Source organism: Myiozetetes cayanensis, unplaced genomic scaffold (assembly GCF_022539395.1).
Source record: "Myiozetetes cayanensis isolate MyiCay16 unplaced genomic scaffold, myiCay2020 scf9, whole genome shotgun sequence".
NCBI classification, from domain to species: Eukaryota; Metazoa; Chordata; class Aves; order Passeriformes; family Tyrannidae; genus Myiozetetes; species Myiozetetes cayanensis.
In genome coordinates, this window is record NW_026088185.1 from 38,154,886 (window position 1) to 38,167,783 (window position 12,898).

The 12,898-nt window shown below is 49.5% G+C and overlaps 1 protein-coding gene and 1 long non-coding RNA gene across 2 annotated transcripts in view; one reads left to right on the top strand and one right to left on the bottom strand.

Annotated features, from left to right (window-relative positions):
• Positions 1-252: 252 nt before the first annotated feature.
• LOC126652686 (uncharacterized) lies at positions 253-6,742 on the bottom strand. Its single transcript, XR_007632024.1, has 5 exons — positions 5,170-6,742; positions 4,394-4,494; positions 3,246-3,483; positions 2,537-2,664; positions 253-2,462 (listed from the first exon to the last, which is right to left on the bottom strand). It is a non-coding gene; the product is annotated as an uncharacterized LOC126652686 (long non-coding RNA).
• UPP2 (uridine phosphorylase 2) overlaps positions 1,141-12,898 on the top strand; it is a 293,492-nt gene continuing 281,734 nt past the window's right edge. Inside the window, exon 1 of the mRNA XM_050339704.1 lies at positions 1,141-1,146. The gene's annotated coding sequence lies outside the window, so the exon portion shown is untranslated. The remainder of the gene's footprint in view (positions 1,147-12,898) is intronic.

A 12,898-nucleotide genomic window follows, 5' to 3' on the forward strand; every position in this document is an offset into this window, starting at 1 on the left:
GCGCTCTGAGAGCTTCCCCCGCCCCTGGCTCAACCAGCTCACCCCGCGCTTTTCACCTTTTCCGCACGTTTTCCACCCATTTTTTCAGCCCCCCCGCGGCCCCAGGCAGCGCTTCGGAGCCGTCATTCCCCGGGGAAAAACGGCCTTAGTCATTTAGCCGGTTATACATTTTTTTCCTCTAAAGGATTACACTCCCCCTCTTGAAAAAGTGTATAATGTCCCCATCATATGCTCCACAGAGTCTACTCTTGTTCACCCCTCAAAGACATGAGATTTCAGTAATCGTTTTTAATTTATTATATAATTTCTCAGCATATTGTTTGAAAACTTTTTCCACGTAGCATATTGTTAGAAAACCTTTTCTCTCACCACATTCTTTGAAAACTGTTTTTTTCTCAGTACATTCTTTGAAAACTTTTTTTCTCAGTACATTCTTTGAAAACTTTTTTTTCTCAGTATATTCTTTGAAAAGTTTTTTTCTCAGTACATTCTTTGAAAACTTTTTTTTTTTTTTTTTTTTCCCCACTAAGCATTCTGTTTCTATCTTCTCGGGGGTAAACTAATGTTATTCCTTGAGTAACTCAGGGGGAGGGATTTAATTTAATAACTAATGTTATTCCTTGAGTAACTCAGGGAGATTTCAGGTGGAGGCTTCCAAAAATCCTTACACCTAGCAATGCAGCTGGACTTGATATTAAAGGTCTTTCCCAACCTAAGTGATTCTACGATCTTTCTTTACATTTAAAGCGTCCAGGCCATGTCACAAGTGTGTGCTTTGTTTGTTTTCTGTACTGGAAGGACTTTGCCAGAGGAGGCTGCTGGTTAAGGGCTCAGAGGCTCAGCTGATGTACCAATGAGGGAATCACAGTGTCCATGGTTTTCCAGGTGATGTGGAGCCACTCCAGCACGCTGTACCCGTGTGTGGGGATGGGACAGCAGCAGAGTGGCACTGCTCACGCTGTGATGTGGTGCCACGTGTCCCAAAATAAACGATGCTCACTCCTGACGCTCAGTTTGCCCGGGACACGCTCCCACCAATGGTCACACACGAGCCAAAGAGTTCAAGGAACAGCAGCACCCAGTGTTTCACGTCAAGGGAACATTAAGACTTACGTACAAAGAGAAGAGCTGTGCCTGAGGACACAGCCCAGGAAGGAGGAACACCCACCTCCAACCACCTCTGGAAAGGGAGGATGTTTTCTTCTTCAGCCAACAGCAATCTGGCACTACAGGTGCTGTTCCAATCTCCTGTCTGACACACATGAACACCACAACGTAACCACACGTCATAGTTCCCTTTCCTTCTTAACTTCCTCTGCCAGAAGGTGACATCGTAAAAACTTCAAGTAAAAACTGTAATTTAGGTTATTGCTCATGACTTCAACAGTCAGCATGGAAAAAATGTGTTCCCAGACAAGCCCAGGACCAGAAATCCCCACGCACCTCCACAAAAAAATATTCCTATTGAGAAGCCCCTAATTCCCTATTTACTGTGTCTGGCAGTTAGCCAAGAGGAGGTGAACGGAAATCACTGACCAACTGGTTTGCCCCTACTTTTATTCTGTCACTTCCTCTCATTCCTGGTGAGCAGAGGCTCTGCCAGGGTCCAGCTGGCAGGGGACACCTGGCAACATCTGTGCACAGCCACGTGGGAAACAGCTGCGTGTCCTCAGAGAGTCATGGAATCACAGCATGGTTTAGGCTGGAAAAGCCCTCTGAGATCATCCAGTCCAAAGGTTCACTCACAGCGCTGCCAAGGCCACCACTGAGCCAGCCCCTCAGCTCTCTGGGGCAGGTCAGGGCACAGCAGAACACGATGTTTCCATGGAACTGCCACTCCTTAGAGAATTACTGCACAGAGGGTCACCACAGTGACACACTTTGCACTATTGGCAAGTCCCACTTGTTCCCAGAGCAGAAGTGAAACCCGTCCTTGCACTTGCAGTTAGTAACTAACTCAGAGAACAGTTCCTCATGTCCATTAGAGCATGTTTTGCATCTGCTCAGAACATCTGGGGGTGTTGGCTGACGTAGTGCAGGGAACTCTGTCAACCAGGAGGAGTTTGGCAACTCACAGGCCTCCCTGGGGACCAAATGTCACTCTAGAACATGCTCTGGAAACCCTTTCCCAAGCTGCATGACCCAGGCTTGCACTTGGCTTCCCTTAAAACTCACTGTGAGTAGGAGAGTGATGCGCAGAGGAGAGAACTGAGACCTGCAGTATTAGAGAGGGTGGTCCAGAGCCTCAGAACTGCTGAAAAATTCATAGGATCAGTTCAGTTGATTAAGAATCCCCATGTTGATGCTTCTGGCTGAGCCTCAACACTGTGTCTTCCTGTGCTTCCTGTGCCACCAACAGCACCTGGAGGTGCTCCAGCGTGTAGCTCCAAGGAGGATGCTGCAGCTCCAGGGCACCTGCAGGGCACGTGCAGCCTCACACACCCTACATTCAGCTGCTGCAGCTGCGATAGGAACAAGGTTGATAGGCAGCGGTAAAACAGCTCAAATCAAGCTTAACTGTGCAGGTGTGGCTTACCTGGGGTGTGGCCAGTGCACATGGCTCATTCCCTCCCTGCTGGCACGGACACGTGTTCCCGTGTCACGCGGCGGGACTGAGGCCGTGCAGCCTCCTGGCATAAAATGGGTGTTGTGTCAGCCCTTGTCCTGCATATAAAAAAGGGAAAGTGTGATGGTACAGCTGTACCTGTTGGCTCTGATCCACCTCACCTGGAGCTGTATTAAATCATGTAAGTCCTACAGAGAGCAGCTGAGGGAGCTGGGAGGGCTCAGCCTGGAGAAAAGGAGGCTCAGGGGGGACCTTCTGGCTCTGCAATCCCTGACAGGAGGGGGGAGCCGAGGGGGGTCGGGCTCTGCTCCCAGGTAACAGGGACAGGAGGAGAGGGAACGGCCTCAGCTGTGCCAGGGGAGCACAGGTTGGACATCAGCAGGAATTTCTCCTGGAAAGGGTGGTCAGGCACTGGCAGGGCTGCCCAGGGAGGTTTGGAGTGCCCAGCCCTGGAGGTGTCCAAGGCAGGCCTGGCCGTGGCACTCAGTGCTCTGGGCTGGGGACAAGGTGGGGATGGGGCACAGGGGGATCCATGGGCTGGGAGGGCTTTTCCAACCTCAGTGATCTTGTGATTCTGTAAGTGGAGATCTCAGAAATCATGCCTAGGGAGTAATTCCAAGTGCCCTGAAATATAGCAAACCTCTTTGTAAGAACCAATCCACGTTTCACTAACACATACCTAATATCACCTGGGAGGTCCAGTCCAGACTTCCAAAACACCGCAGGATAACAACTGGCTTTTCAAAATGGCTCCTAAAAGCCTCCTCATAAAGGCTTCCAGAGCATGCTCTTGTCTCTTCTTCCAGAGTGCAGAGGAATTGCTCCATCTCCGGCGAGTTCTCCGCTGAGTGGAGCACACGCACATCAACTCGATTTTAACAGGTCACGGAATAAGCCGGGCATTTAAAAATATCCACCTACCCAAAAGGACAAATGAAGCCGTATTGTGGAGCCTTCAGCAAAGATTGTTGGAACAAAACAAACAAAACAATCGTGGTAATCTTTTAGGGAAGACTTATAATGTAGAACAACTTGTCAGAGCGGGTTAAAGTTTTAAGGCCTAGCAATTTTGACAGCGTCCCTTTGAGCACAGCACGAGCGCAGGGACGAGCAGGACAGCAAAAGGTCACTTGGTCACACGTATCTGCTGCCTCCCTGAAGTTTAGCTCAAGACCCACTAGGCACGTCCCAATTAATTATTTAAATCTGCAGGGAAAAATGTTTCTGTAGATGAAAAGGTATGATGTGAAATTCCAGGGGAGCTGCAGGATGGCTGGAGTGGTCAAAAACGGTGCTAAAGGAAGACGGGGTGAGATGTCCCATCTGCGGGCTTTGGACACTGAGAGGAGCCATTTACAGCCAGGAATGCTGATTGTTTCAGATACCAGCCAGGGGAAACATAGGGATTTTCCAATATCCCTTTTTTCCCAATGGAACAGTTCTGGATCACTAAAGGTCACCAAAACCAAATTGACAGTGATATACATGGTTATTTAAAATAACTTCCCCCAACACAACCATTGATGATGTTGCTGGAAATCTGTGCAAGTTCCTTATAATCCCGTGGACACCCTGAAAATGTTCATTCCAGATCCCATCCAAATGGTCCCAAAGGAACACCATCAGACAGGCAATGCCAGGGAAATGGGTACTAGAAGAGATCAGGCGATTCAAATCCCCTCTTTATTCATTATGCACTGATAATATATCAGGATATCAGGCTGGGGTTTTCAAAGGGATTGTACATCTTTGAACTGGTTTTCTAAAGTTTTCCTAATCAATTCAATGGAGAAAATACCTGGATAAACAGTAGATGTGTATACTCACCAGGACTGGTTTTGGTCTGTCATTGTCTCAGAATAAAACATAATACAGCACAAATTCCAAAGAGCCTTTTGCAGTGCGTTTGCTGAATGTAATCTCTCATTCTGGCATGTGTAGAGGAAATAAATTTAATTAATTTTAATACATATTTACTGCCACAACCAAGATCTTTAAACATCTAAACATGAAATAGCTACTCTCGACTAGTCCAAGCAGCCCTGCTTTCTAAAAGATATTGTCTTTCTTTTCTTTACCAAGGAAATTCATGTTTTCTACCAGACCTAGCTCGGCTGTTTGCCCCAGAAAAACAGGGATACTCCACATCCCTCCCTTCCGTTCCCTGCCTGTGCTGCCATTGCAGGGAGAGGCCAGTTAATGATGGTGCTTGTTCTGCCACACAGAACGCACCCCGTGACCTTATTCTTTTAAAACTGCGATTTTTGCGCTTGTTTCTGTGGCTCAGCCCTGATGTGGGATCTTGATGGAACAGCAAACAACCAGACACGATTATGATGATAACACATTCTGCAGTTTTAATAGAAAAATAAGCCCCTTGCTCGTTCTCAGACACACAGTGGATGGATTTATCTGTTGCATGTAGGGGAAACGTTTGGACACCAGCAACACTTCCTGGTTCACTGGCAAACTGAGCATCCCACGGGAAGCCACAGGGTTGTACTCCTACTGACACCTGACACCCGCAGCCCGAGATGGCAACAAGCTCAATGTTTAATCACAGCCATGACTAAGTACTTTTATTTTCCAACGGGAGGACCTACCGTGCAACCCGCTGGAAAAAGTCTCGGCAGAGAAATTCTGCGTCTGTTCCCGTCCCTCCGTCTCGGCTCTCCTGCGATCACCGGCACCCCTTGCTCCTCACAAAGACGCTTTCCTGAAGACAGATTAGGAGCAAACATACTTGTGAATGTAGGAACAGATTTTCTCCTTATGATACATAACTTTGGCATGCAGTCAGGAAACGAGGATAATCTTCTTCCCCATCTTCCCTTGCTAATGAAGAGAAACTGCCTCTGGGGTTCAGGACAAAAGGTGAACTCTCCCTGCACACAATTTACACCTGCTGAGCACATGATTTCGGGCATCTAAAATCCGTGTCTTGGCAGGTGTCCCGGGGACTCAGCCACACACACGGAGACTCAGGAGGTAATATTTTCATCTAGGCATTAAATAAAAAGCAGAGTCAAGAGGGATGAATTTTGCGGTATTTTCAGGCATCTCTCTCTCTCTTTTTTTTTTTTTTTCTTAACCTTGTAAAAATCTTTCACTTTGCAAACTTATGAAGCCCAATCTTTGCCAATGAGTAACTTAGATAAAAATAGAGGTGAAAACTAACTAAGGCAAAAAGACAGCAGTAGTTGAACAGAAGCCTAATGGAGTGAGAACAGCCCATCCCTGTTCATTGGAAGCAGCACTTGAACATGTGGACAACCTACCCTGGAAAGTGAGATTGCTTGGGAAATGTGATCCCTACAAAGTTTTCACTAACTCCTCGATTTCCCTTTATGAGTGGAGTAGTATAACGTCCTCATCTCTCATGATGAGACACAGCAGTGCTGGGTGCAGAAAACGACCCCTTGGACACTGAATGTAGACACATTTTGTGCTCTTACACCGCTTTGTTTGGAGTCAATAAGAAATGACCATAAATTAAAACTGACAGCACAGCCACATGTGGGTAGACAACACCCTTGAGGGGTGGGAGGGCAGAGGATTTTCCCAGTTCTAACAAAGTTATGATCAAGTTTTGAATATTTGTTAGAAATGCATGAAATGATAACATTTTGTGCCACATTAGGACACATACATGGGGAAGGCATTCACACCCAGAACTTGTTAGAACACATACAAGGGTAGGCATTCACTTGCAGAACCATGTGTGTGTTGGATCCTGCTGCAATTATTCACCACAAACTGCATTCAAATCCTTTTTTCCCCCCCAATTCTTCTTCCTTTCTCACGATCTCTCAAAAAGAAAAGCAAACAAACAAAAAACAAAGAAACAAATCCCCAAACAAAACAAACAAAACCCCAAACAAAACACCACACCCCAAACCCATAACCTCATACACCAATTAATCATTTTCTGGTCTTTTTCCTTTCATTTTCCATTCTTTCTCTGCAGCTGAGGGCTTCCAAGCCTGAACATACAAAAATTCCAGCTGCCACTTGAGATCTTACTCCCTTTTAAGAGCACTTATGTGCCGGGGATAAACACGGCTCCCATCACCAGTGGCCTGAATATCCCTGACTTTGCAAAACCCGTGAAATCCAACCCCTGCAGTTGTTTACGGCCTTTAAGTGGCACCCAGGCAGCTGCGGACCACGAGGAGCGGCGCGGATGGCAGCGCCGGGCCCCACGCGTGGGCCCGAGGCCTCCGGCGGGGCCGCCCGCGCAGCCCCGGGGAGGGGCGGCCCCGGGCGGGGACCCCGCCACGCCAGGCCGGGGATGAGGAGGCCGCGCCGGGCCCCTCCGCGCGGGCCAGGCCGCACCGGCGGCCGCGGGCAGGGCAGGGCAGGGCCGGGCAGGGCGGGGAGGTGCCCGCGGTGTTCGAGGCGGAGCTCGGGGGAGCCGGGCTGGCTGCTGCCGGCGGAGGGCGGGCGGCACAGAGCCGCGCTCCTCACTCGTGCTGCCGCCCGCACCGCACCGCGGGCTCCGGGTGAGTGACTCTCGGGGCATCTCCGAGCGGCCTTCGGAGCCGGGGGGCGGCGCGGGGCGATGGAGGGAGCGGGGCTGGCCCGGACACGCGGGGGCGGGGGAGCCCTGGGGTGCCTGTGTGAGCGCGGATCTAACGCTGCTCTGCTCCCTGCGGGCCGGGGACACTGCCTGCCCCAGCCCGGGTGCCTGACTGTGAGCGCCGATCGAACGCTGCTCTGCTCCCTGCGGGCCGGGGACACTGCCTGCCCCAGCCCGGGTGCCTCTGTGAGCGCGGATCTAACGCTGCCCCTGCCCCGCTCCGCCTGCCTCAGCCCGGGGGTGTCCAGGCCAGGCTGGACGGGGCTTGGAGCACCCTGCGCTGGTGGAAGGTGTCCCTGCCCATGGCACGGGTACGTGGGATATTGGGGAGAAATTCCTCCCCAGTTTGTGGGTGTTGAGGCCCTGGCACAGGTTGGGCAGAGAAGCTGTGGCTGCCCCTGGATCCCTGGGAGTGTCCAAGGCCAGGTTGGACGGGGCTTGGAACCACCTGGGCTGGTGGAAGGTGTCCCTGCCCATGGCAGGGGGTGGCACTGGGTGGGATTTAAGATCCCTTCCCATCTAAACCGTTCTGTGGTTCCATGATCTTACACAAGCAGCTTTCACTCACAAGTAGTCTCAGCCTCCTCCCACTGTTTTATTTAAGCTTTTGGTTGGGAAAAAAAATGATCAAAAAGAGGAGTGTGTGGCAGTTTTGTGGAAGTGTTGTCGAGCCCCTGGCAGCTGTCCCGTGTATGTGTGGTCCCTGTGCTCCCTGAGAATGTCCCCCAAACAGCGATCCAGCCCAGTCTTGCTGTCCATGGACAGCTGCCTGAGCACCTGTAGGTATCTAAATATAACAAACAAGGGGAGTTGCAGAGCGCTTTCACTGTATTTTCTTTCTTGGATGGAGGGGGTAGAAACAGCATCTCCTATTATTGGAAAAATGTGAAATCTGGGAGGGGGAAAATAGCATATCTGTAGTTACACAGAACTTTGGAAAACGAAAGTAACTTACTGCTTGCACTGAACATACTCATGGGACCATTTCTGGGTGAGAGCGTATCAAACCCTAAACTTTTTTGAGTTGTTATCTCTACTAAGCCAGCAGTAAATGTTTGTAAGCCTGATACTATGGGAAAAGATATAAATGTGTGTGTGGAGAGCTCGGATTTAAGCCAGGCAGATTTACTGCCTGCTGAACTTCCTCTGCTGTTCACAGCAGTCAGGGAATACAGGTGTGCTGGCAGCAGCTCCTCTCACCTGCTGCTGGAAGTGGGGGCTCTGCTCCACTCGGTAGTAGTTGCATTTTCTTCTCTTCCCTGCTCCTTTCTACACTTCCATTTTCCTCCCTTATTCGTAGTTACAGTTCCTCAGGAATCTTCAGTGATGAGCAGTGCCTCCAATTAGCCGGTAGAAGACTTGGTCTGATATTTCAGGATCTTTACCTGTTAATAGCTAAAGCAAAGGCCAGTGTTGCCTCTTCTATAATAGCAACAACCAGGATTTTATTAATTTTAGTGTTAGACAATTAGCAGTTTTCTTAGTCTGACATTGGATGGAAGTTTTGAGCAGGCACACCTACGATGTAAGATTATGCACACACCTTGCATGTAATTACCAGTGTTACTTTGGTTGTGTATATGTGGATTTACACTTTGTTTTGCTTAATTCTGTGTGGGTACAGAAGCACAGTAATAATAACTTTGTGAGCTAGGCCTTGCTGCATGATGTAGTATTTTCCCTAGAGCTCCACTTCTTCCTGGTGACTGTCACTGATGGGAACACAGAAAGCTGGCTGGATGTGGTCGGTTCAGAGGCCACTCATGCAGAGCAGTTTCCCAAAGGACAGCTCCTACAGGTTCCTTGCTGCTGCCTGCTTTGTCTCCACGCAGGTCTCTGCAAGCTTTGGGAAATATTTAAGAGAAATGTGCTTTTTCCGCCATCAGTTTGCATTGGTGACTTTCTCCTTCCACTCGTCGGGGATGGTTTCAAAACAGGGCTTGGTGTTTCCAAGCAGCTCAGTTAGGCAACAGCTTCCTCCTACCCTGGTGCCTGTTTACTTGGTGCTGGCAATGGGACCTGGGGGGTTGTTTTCCCTTTTTATGGCCTGTGCTGCCCTCAGTCTAACCCAGAGCTCTGATGGTCTAGTTGTGTAGATTAACTAATCTGCTGTACGTTCTTGGCCTTCTGGTTGTTAGTTTGGACCTGCGCTTTTCCAGGGATAGCTGTGTCATTGTGGGTGTGCTCCTGTGGCTGAGGGGAGCGCAGGGTGTGAGCATCAGGGTGCTGATCCCTGCTCCTGCCACCCTCCTGGGAGCTCTGGGCCCTGCTTGTTGGGTGGGCTTGGGAGAGCAGGAGACCACGGCCAAGCTGGGCAAACAGGAACAGCTCGGGCTCTGCTCCCAGGAAACAGGGACAGGAGGAGAGGGAACGGCCTCCAGCTGTGCCAGGGGAGGGGCAGGTGGGACATCAGGAGGAATTTCTCCTGGAAAGGGTGGTCAGGCACTGGCACAGCTGCCCAGGGAGGTTTGGAGTCCCCATCCCTGGAGGTGTCCAAGGCAGGCCTGGCCGTGGCACTCAGTGCTCTGGGCTGGGGACAAGGTGGGGATGGGGCAGGACAGGGTGGACTCAATGGGCTGGGAGGGCTTTTCCAACTCAAATGATTCTGGGATTCTGTGAAATAAAAATCAGAGGCTGGAAAAACAAAGCTGAAGCAAATGGGACAAAAGTGGAAGATGCTTCCTGGGTGTTTGTGGTCCAGACTGGAGCTACTGGGAGTAAACAATGGGGAGCACAGAGAACACAGAGGCTGCTTTCAGCAGCAGCTGTTGGGTTTGGGGCTCCACTAATGAGCTCTTAGAGATGTAGATGCAGCCCATTCCTGCCAGAAAGCTTTACTTTAGGAAGCAGTTCTTATTACATAACAAACAGACAGTAATCAAAGCTCTTCCACAGTATCACAGTATTGATTCTGGAAACGTTCCCTGTCCCTAAATAACCATCCCTGAGCCAGGTTCCCGAGCAAACATGTAACTGTGTCTCCAAGGGGTTTCCAGGGGAACTGGCCCCGAGTCCCAGCTGGCCCCTGCAGATGGAGCCCACCCGAAGGGTTCTCTGCTCGCTGGGTACGAGGTCTTGGACCGGGCTGTTTGATGTGCCTGGCAAAGGGTTTCACAGACCCGAGCTCTGATTCTGATTTCAAAGTGATTCTGAATGCAGGCCCCTCCTCTGAGATTAGATTTACATGTGCTATCAGGTCTCAATCTTTGTCCCAGGATATAAAACTAGGCTACTTCCTTGCCACACCTAAGTAATCACCTAATTTGGAGCCATTTTTTGAGCAGGTTCCTGTTTGTATGGGAAGGTCTATGTCCAGTCTTGTAATAAGCAAAAACACCTTATGTTCTAATCCTTGCTCCCTGAGTGTTTGACTGGGGAGGGGAAGGAAAACCAACTTTAGGATCAAGCTGAACTGATAGACTGTCTATTCAAATATCTGCATTAAAAATAAGGGAAATAAAGAATATCAGAAAAAAAGGGTGAACAGCTATAAATTAGCTGTCACTAACAAGAACATTTCTTTCTAATTACAATAATTGGCTTATGCTGTTTGTGTTGTGTGTGGTGGATTTTCTGGATATTAACCAACAGGGAAGGCAAAAATGGCTTTTTGAACTGTTGAAGCTGAAACAGCATTTGCACAAGAACACAAAGGTATGGAAATCATCCTGCACACATTAGTCAGTGCTCAGGCTGGAGATGAGGCTCCCCACTCCTTCCAGTAGGACAGGAGGGAATTGAAATACTTTTACCTAGAACTTGATAAATATGTTGTGATGTTTGTATGGTGGGAAGGCTCCAAACACTCGTTGATGTTGGTGTTCCTTTGTACTCCTGTTAGTCCTTAGGTACAGTCCTTGGGATTACAGCCATCCCTGTCTGTAGTATTGCTTCATTCCCAGGAACTTGCTGCTCTCTCTGGCAAGACTCTTGCTATCAAAATCCCAAGAAGGAATTGCACATCGAACCTTTCCCCTCATCATTTGTCAAACTTTTTTTTTTTTTTTTTTGTAGCAGGGTAATGAAACAGGAGAAGAAGAAGTGGTTAGGTTAAAAATGCAAATAGTGGAAAGAAGAGCTAAGAAAGCTTGTTCCTTGTAGGATGGGAGCGATGTAGAGCAGTTGTTCTGTCATGTAGTGAAGGGTGGGAATATCTTGGTGTCTGAGTACAGAAGGCAGATGAAGTAGTTGGAAACAGTGGGACTACGAGGAGGAATGAGGATAGGACGCCTATTTTCTGCTTTGTTTTTCCTTTATTTTTGTGCCTGGCAAGTGCTACAACCACTTTTGGGCATGAGAGCTGAGCTGGTTGCCTGCACTGGAACGTGGGAAGGATTTTCCCCATATGGTAAAGCTTGGCTTCCACTTGTCAGGGCTGGGTGGCCTGGGGGGATGTCGGGGTTTTAAATTCTGTGTGCAGGAACTTATTAATCTCTGGGGTGGTCTGGGACTGAAAGGGACCAGTGACACGGGGAGATGTCTGGGTATTGCAGGTTATGATGCTGTGCTTGGTTTGAGAGGTGGTTCTTGGATAGTGGCTTTAATTACAGGGCCCAAAGTTGTGCTGAGAATCTGGAAAACCATCAGAGGGGCTTTTGGAGGGGATCTGGAGGGTGGACACTGCCATGCTGCCTTTGGGAACCACTGGAACTCTTCCTTGGATGTGCTGTCCTTCATCAGAGATCTTGCAGGGGAAGGATCTCCACTTTGGGTTGGTTTGGGCTTTAATCAGTTAGTCTGGCCTGCCATCCTGTGTAACATGAACCACTCCGGGCTTATCAAAGGTAAACGAGAGACAGCTGGTGGATGACCTGCTTAAGGGGATGCTAACTGGGTTATTTTCTGTTTATATCCCCTTTTTCTCATTATTTGGCCTCTTCCTGCCATGGCACACCCTGCAAACAGCCAGTAGCAGAACAGTGCAGCTTTCAGGGCTGAAGTTACCCACAGTCAGAACCGACTGTGGCTCTACTGCTGCTCTGTCACCATGGCCACCTGCTTAGTCCTTCAGGAGGGATGAGAGCTGGATTAGAGGGAGCTGAGGGCAGGACTGCAGCTGTTTGGAGGAGCAGGGCCGGAGCAGGACTCTGCTCAGCCCGGAGGGACATCAGTCTGGGCCTTTCATCATCCCAGACTTACCTGAGGCTTTGGGAAGGAAGAGGAAAGAGGGATTAGATGATGCTCCAGCCCCAATGGCAAGTTATGCAAACTGTAGTGGAGATGATTATAAGTTTTCTATTTTTAAGTCTTGCATTGAGTGACTCACTTTATTAGATGTGTTCGTTGGAGATGGAATGCGAAGCACCCGGATTCCATGGTAATGGTCTCGCAAGGCACACAGATATACAACAGAACAGATTGGGTTTCTTCTCTTAATTTACCGGGTTCTGTGTCTGATGGCGGCACGCGCTCCCGTGGCGGAGCTGTGCCGCCTGGATCCATCTGTGCCTTCGCTGCTGCTAAACCATCGTCTTGCTGTGGTCCAACTTGTGGTCCTGGGGCTGAATTCCCCACCCTGCCCTCATTCCTCTCATTCCTTCCCCCAGCTTTGGCTGTGTGCTGCTCAGATCCAGCCCCGTGTCCTCCTAATTAGAAAGTATCTGAGGACAGAAGTGCTGGTGATTGCGATGCTTCCCTTTCAGTCACCTGTTGTCTGGGGTGGGAGTGGGTTACACAACTCCAAATGACAGCCAGCCAACAGTCTGGCAGCTGCCTGGGCCAGGCATTACGGGAAGCAAGGAAGGCAGGCAGGT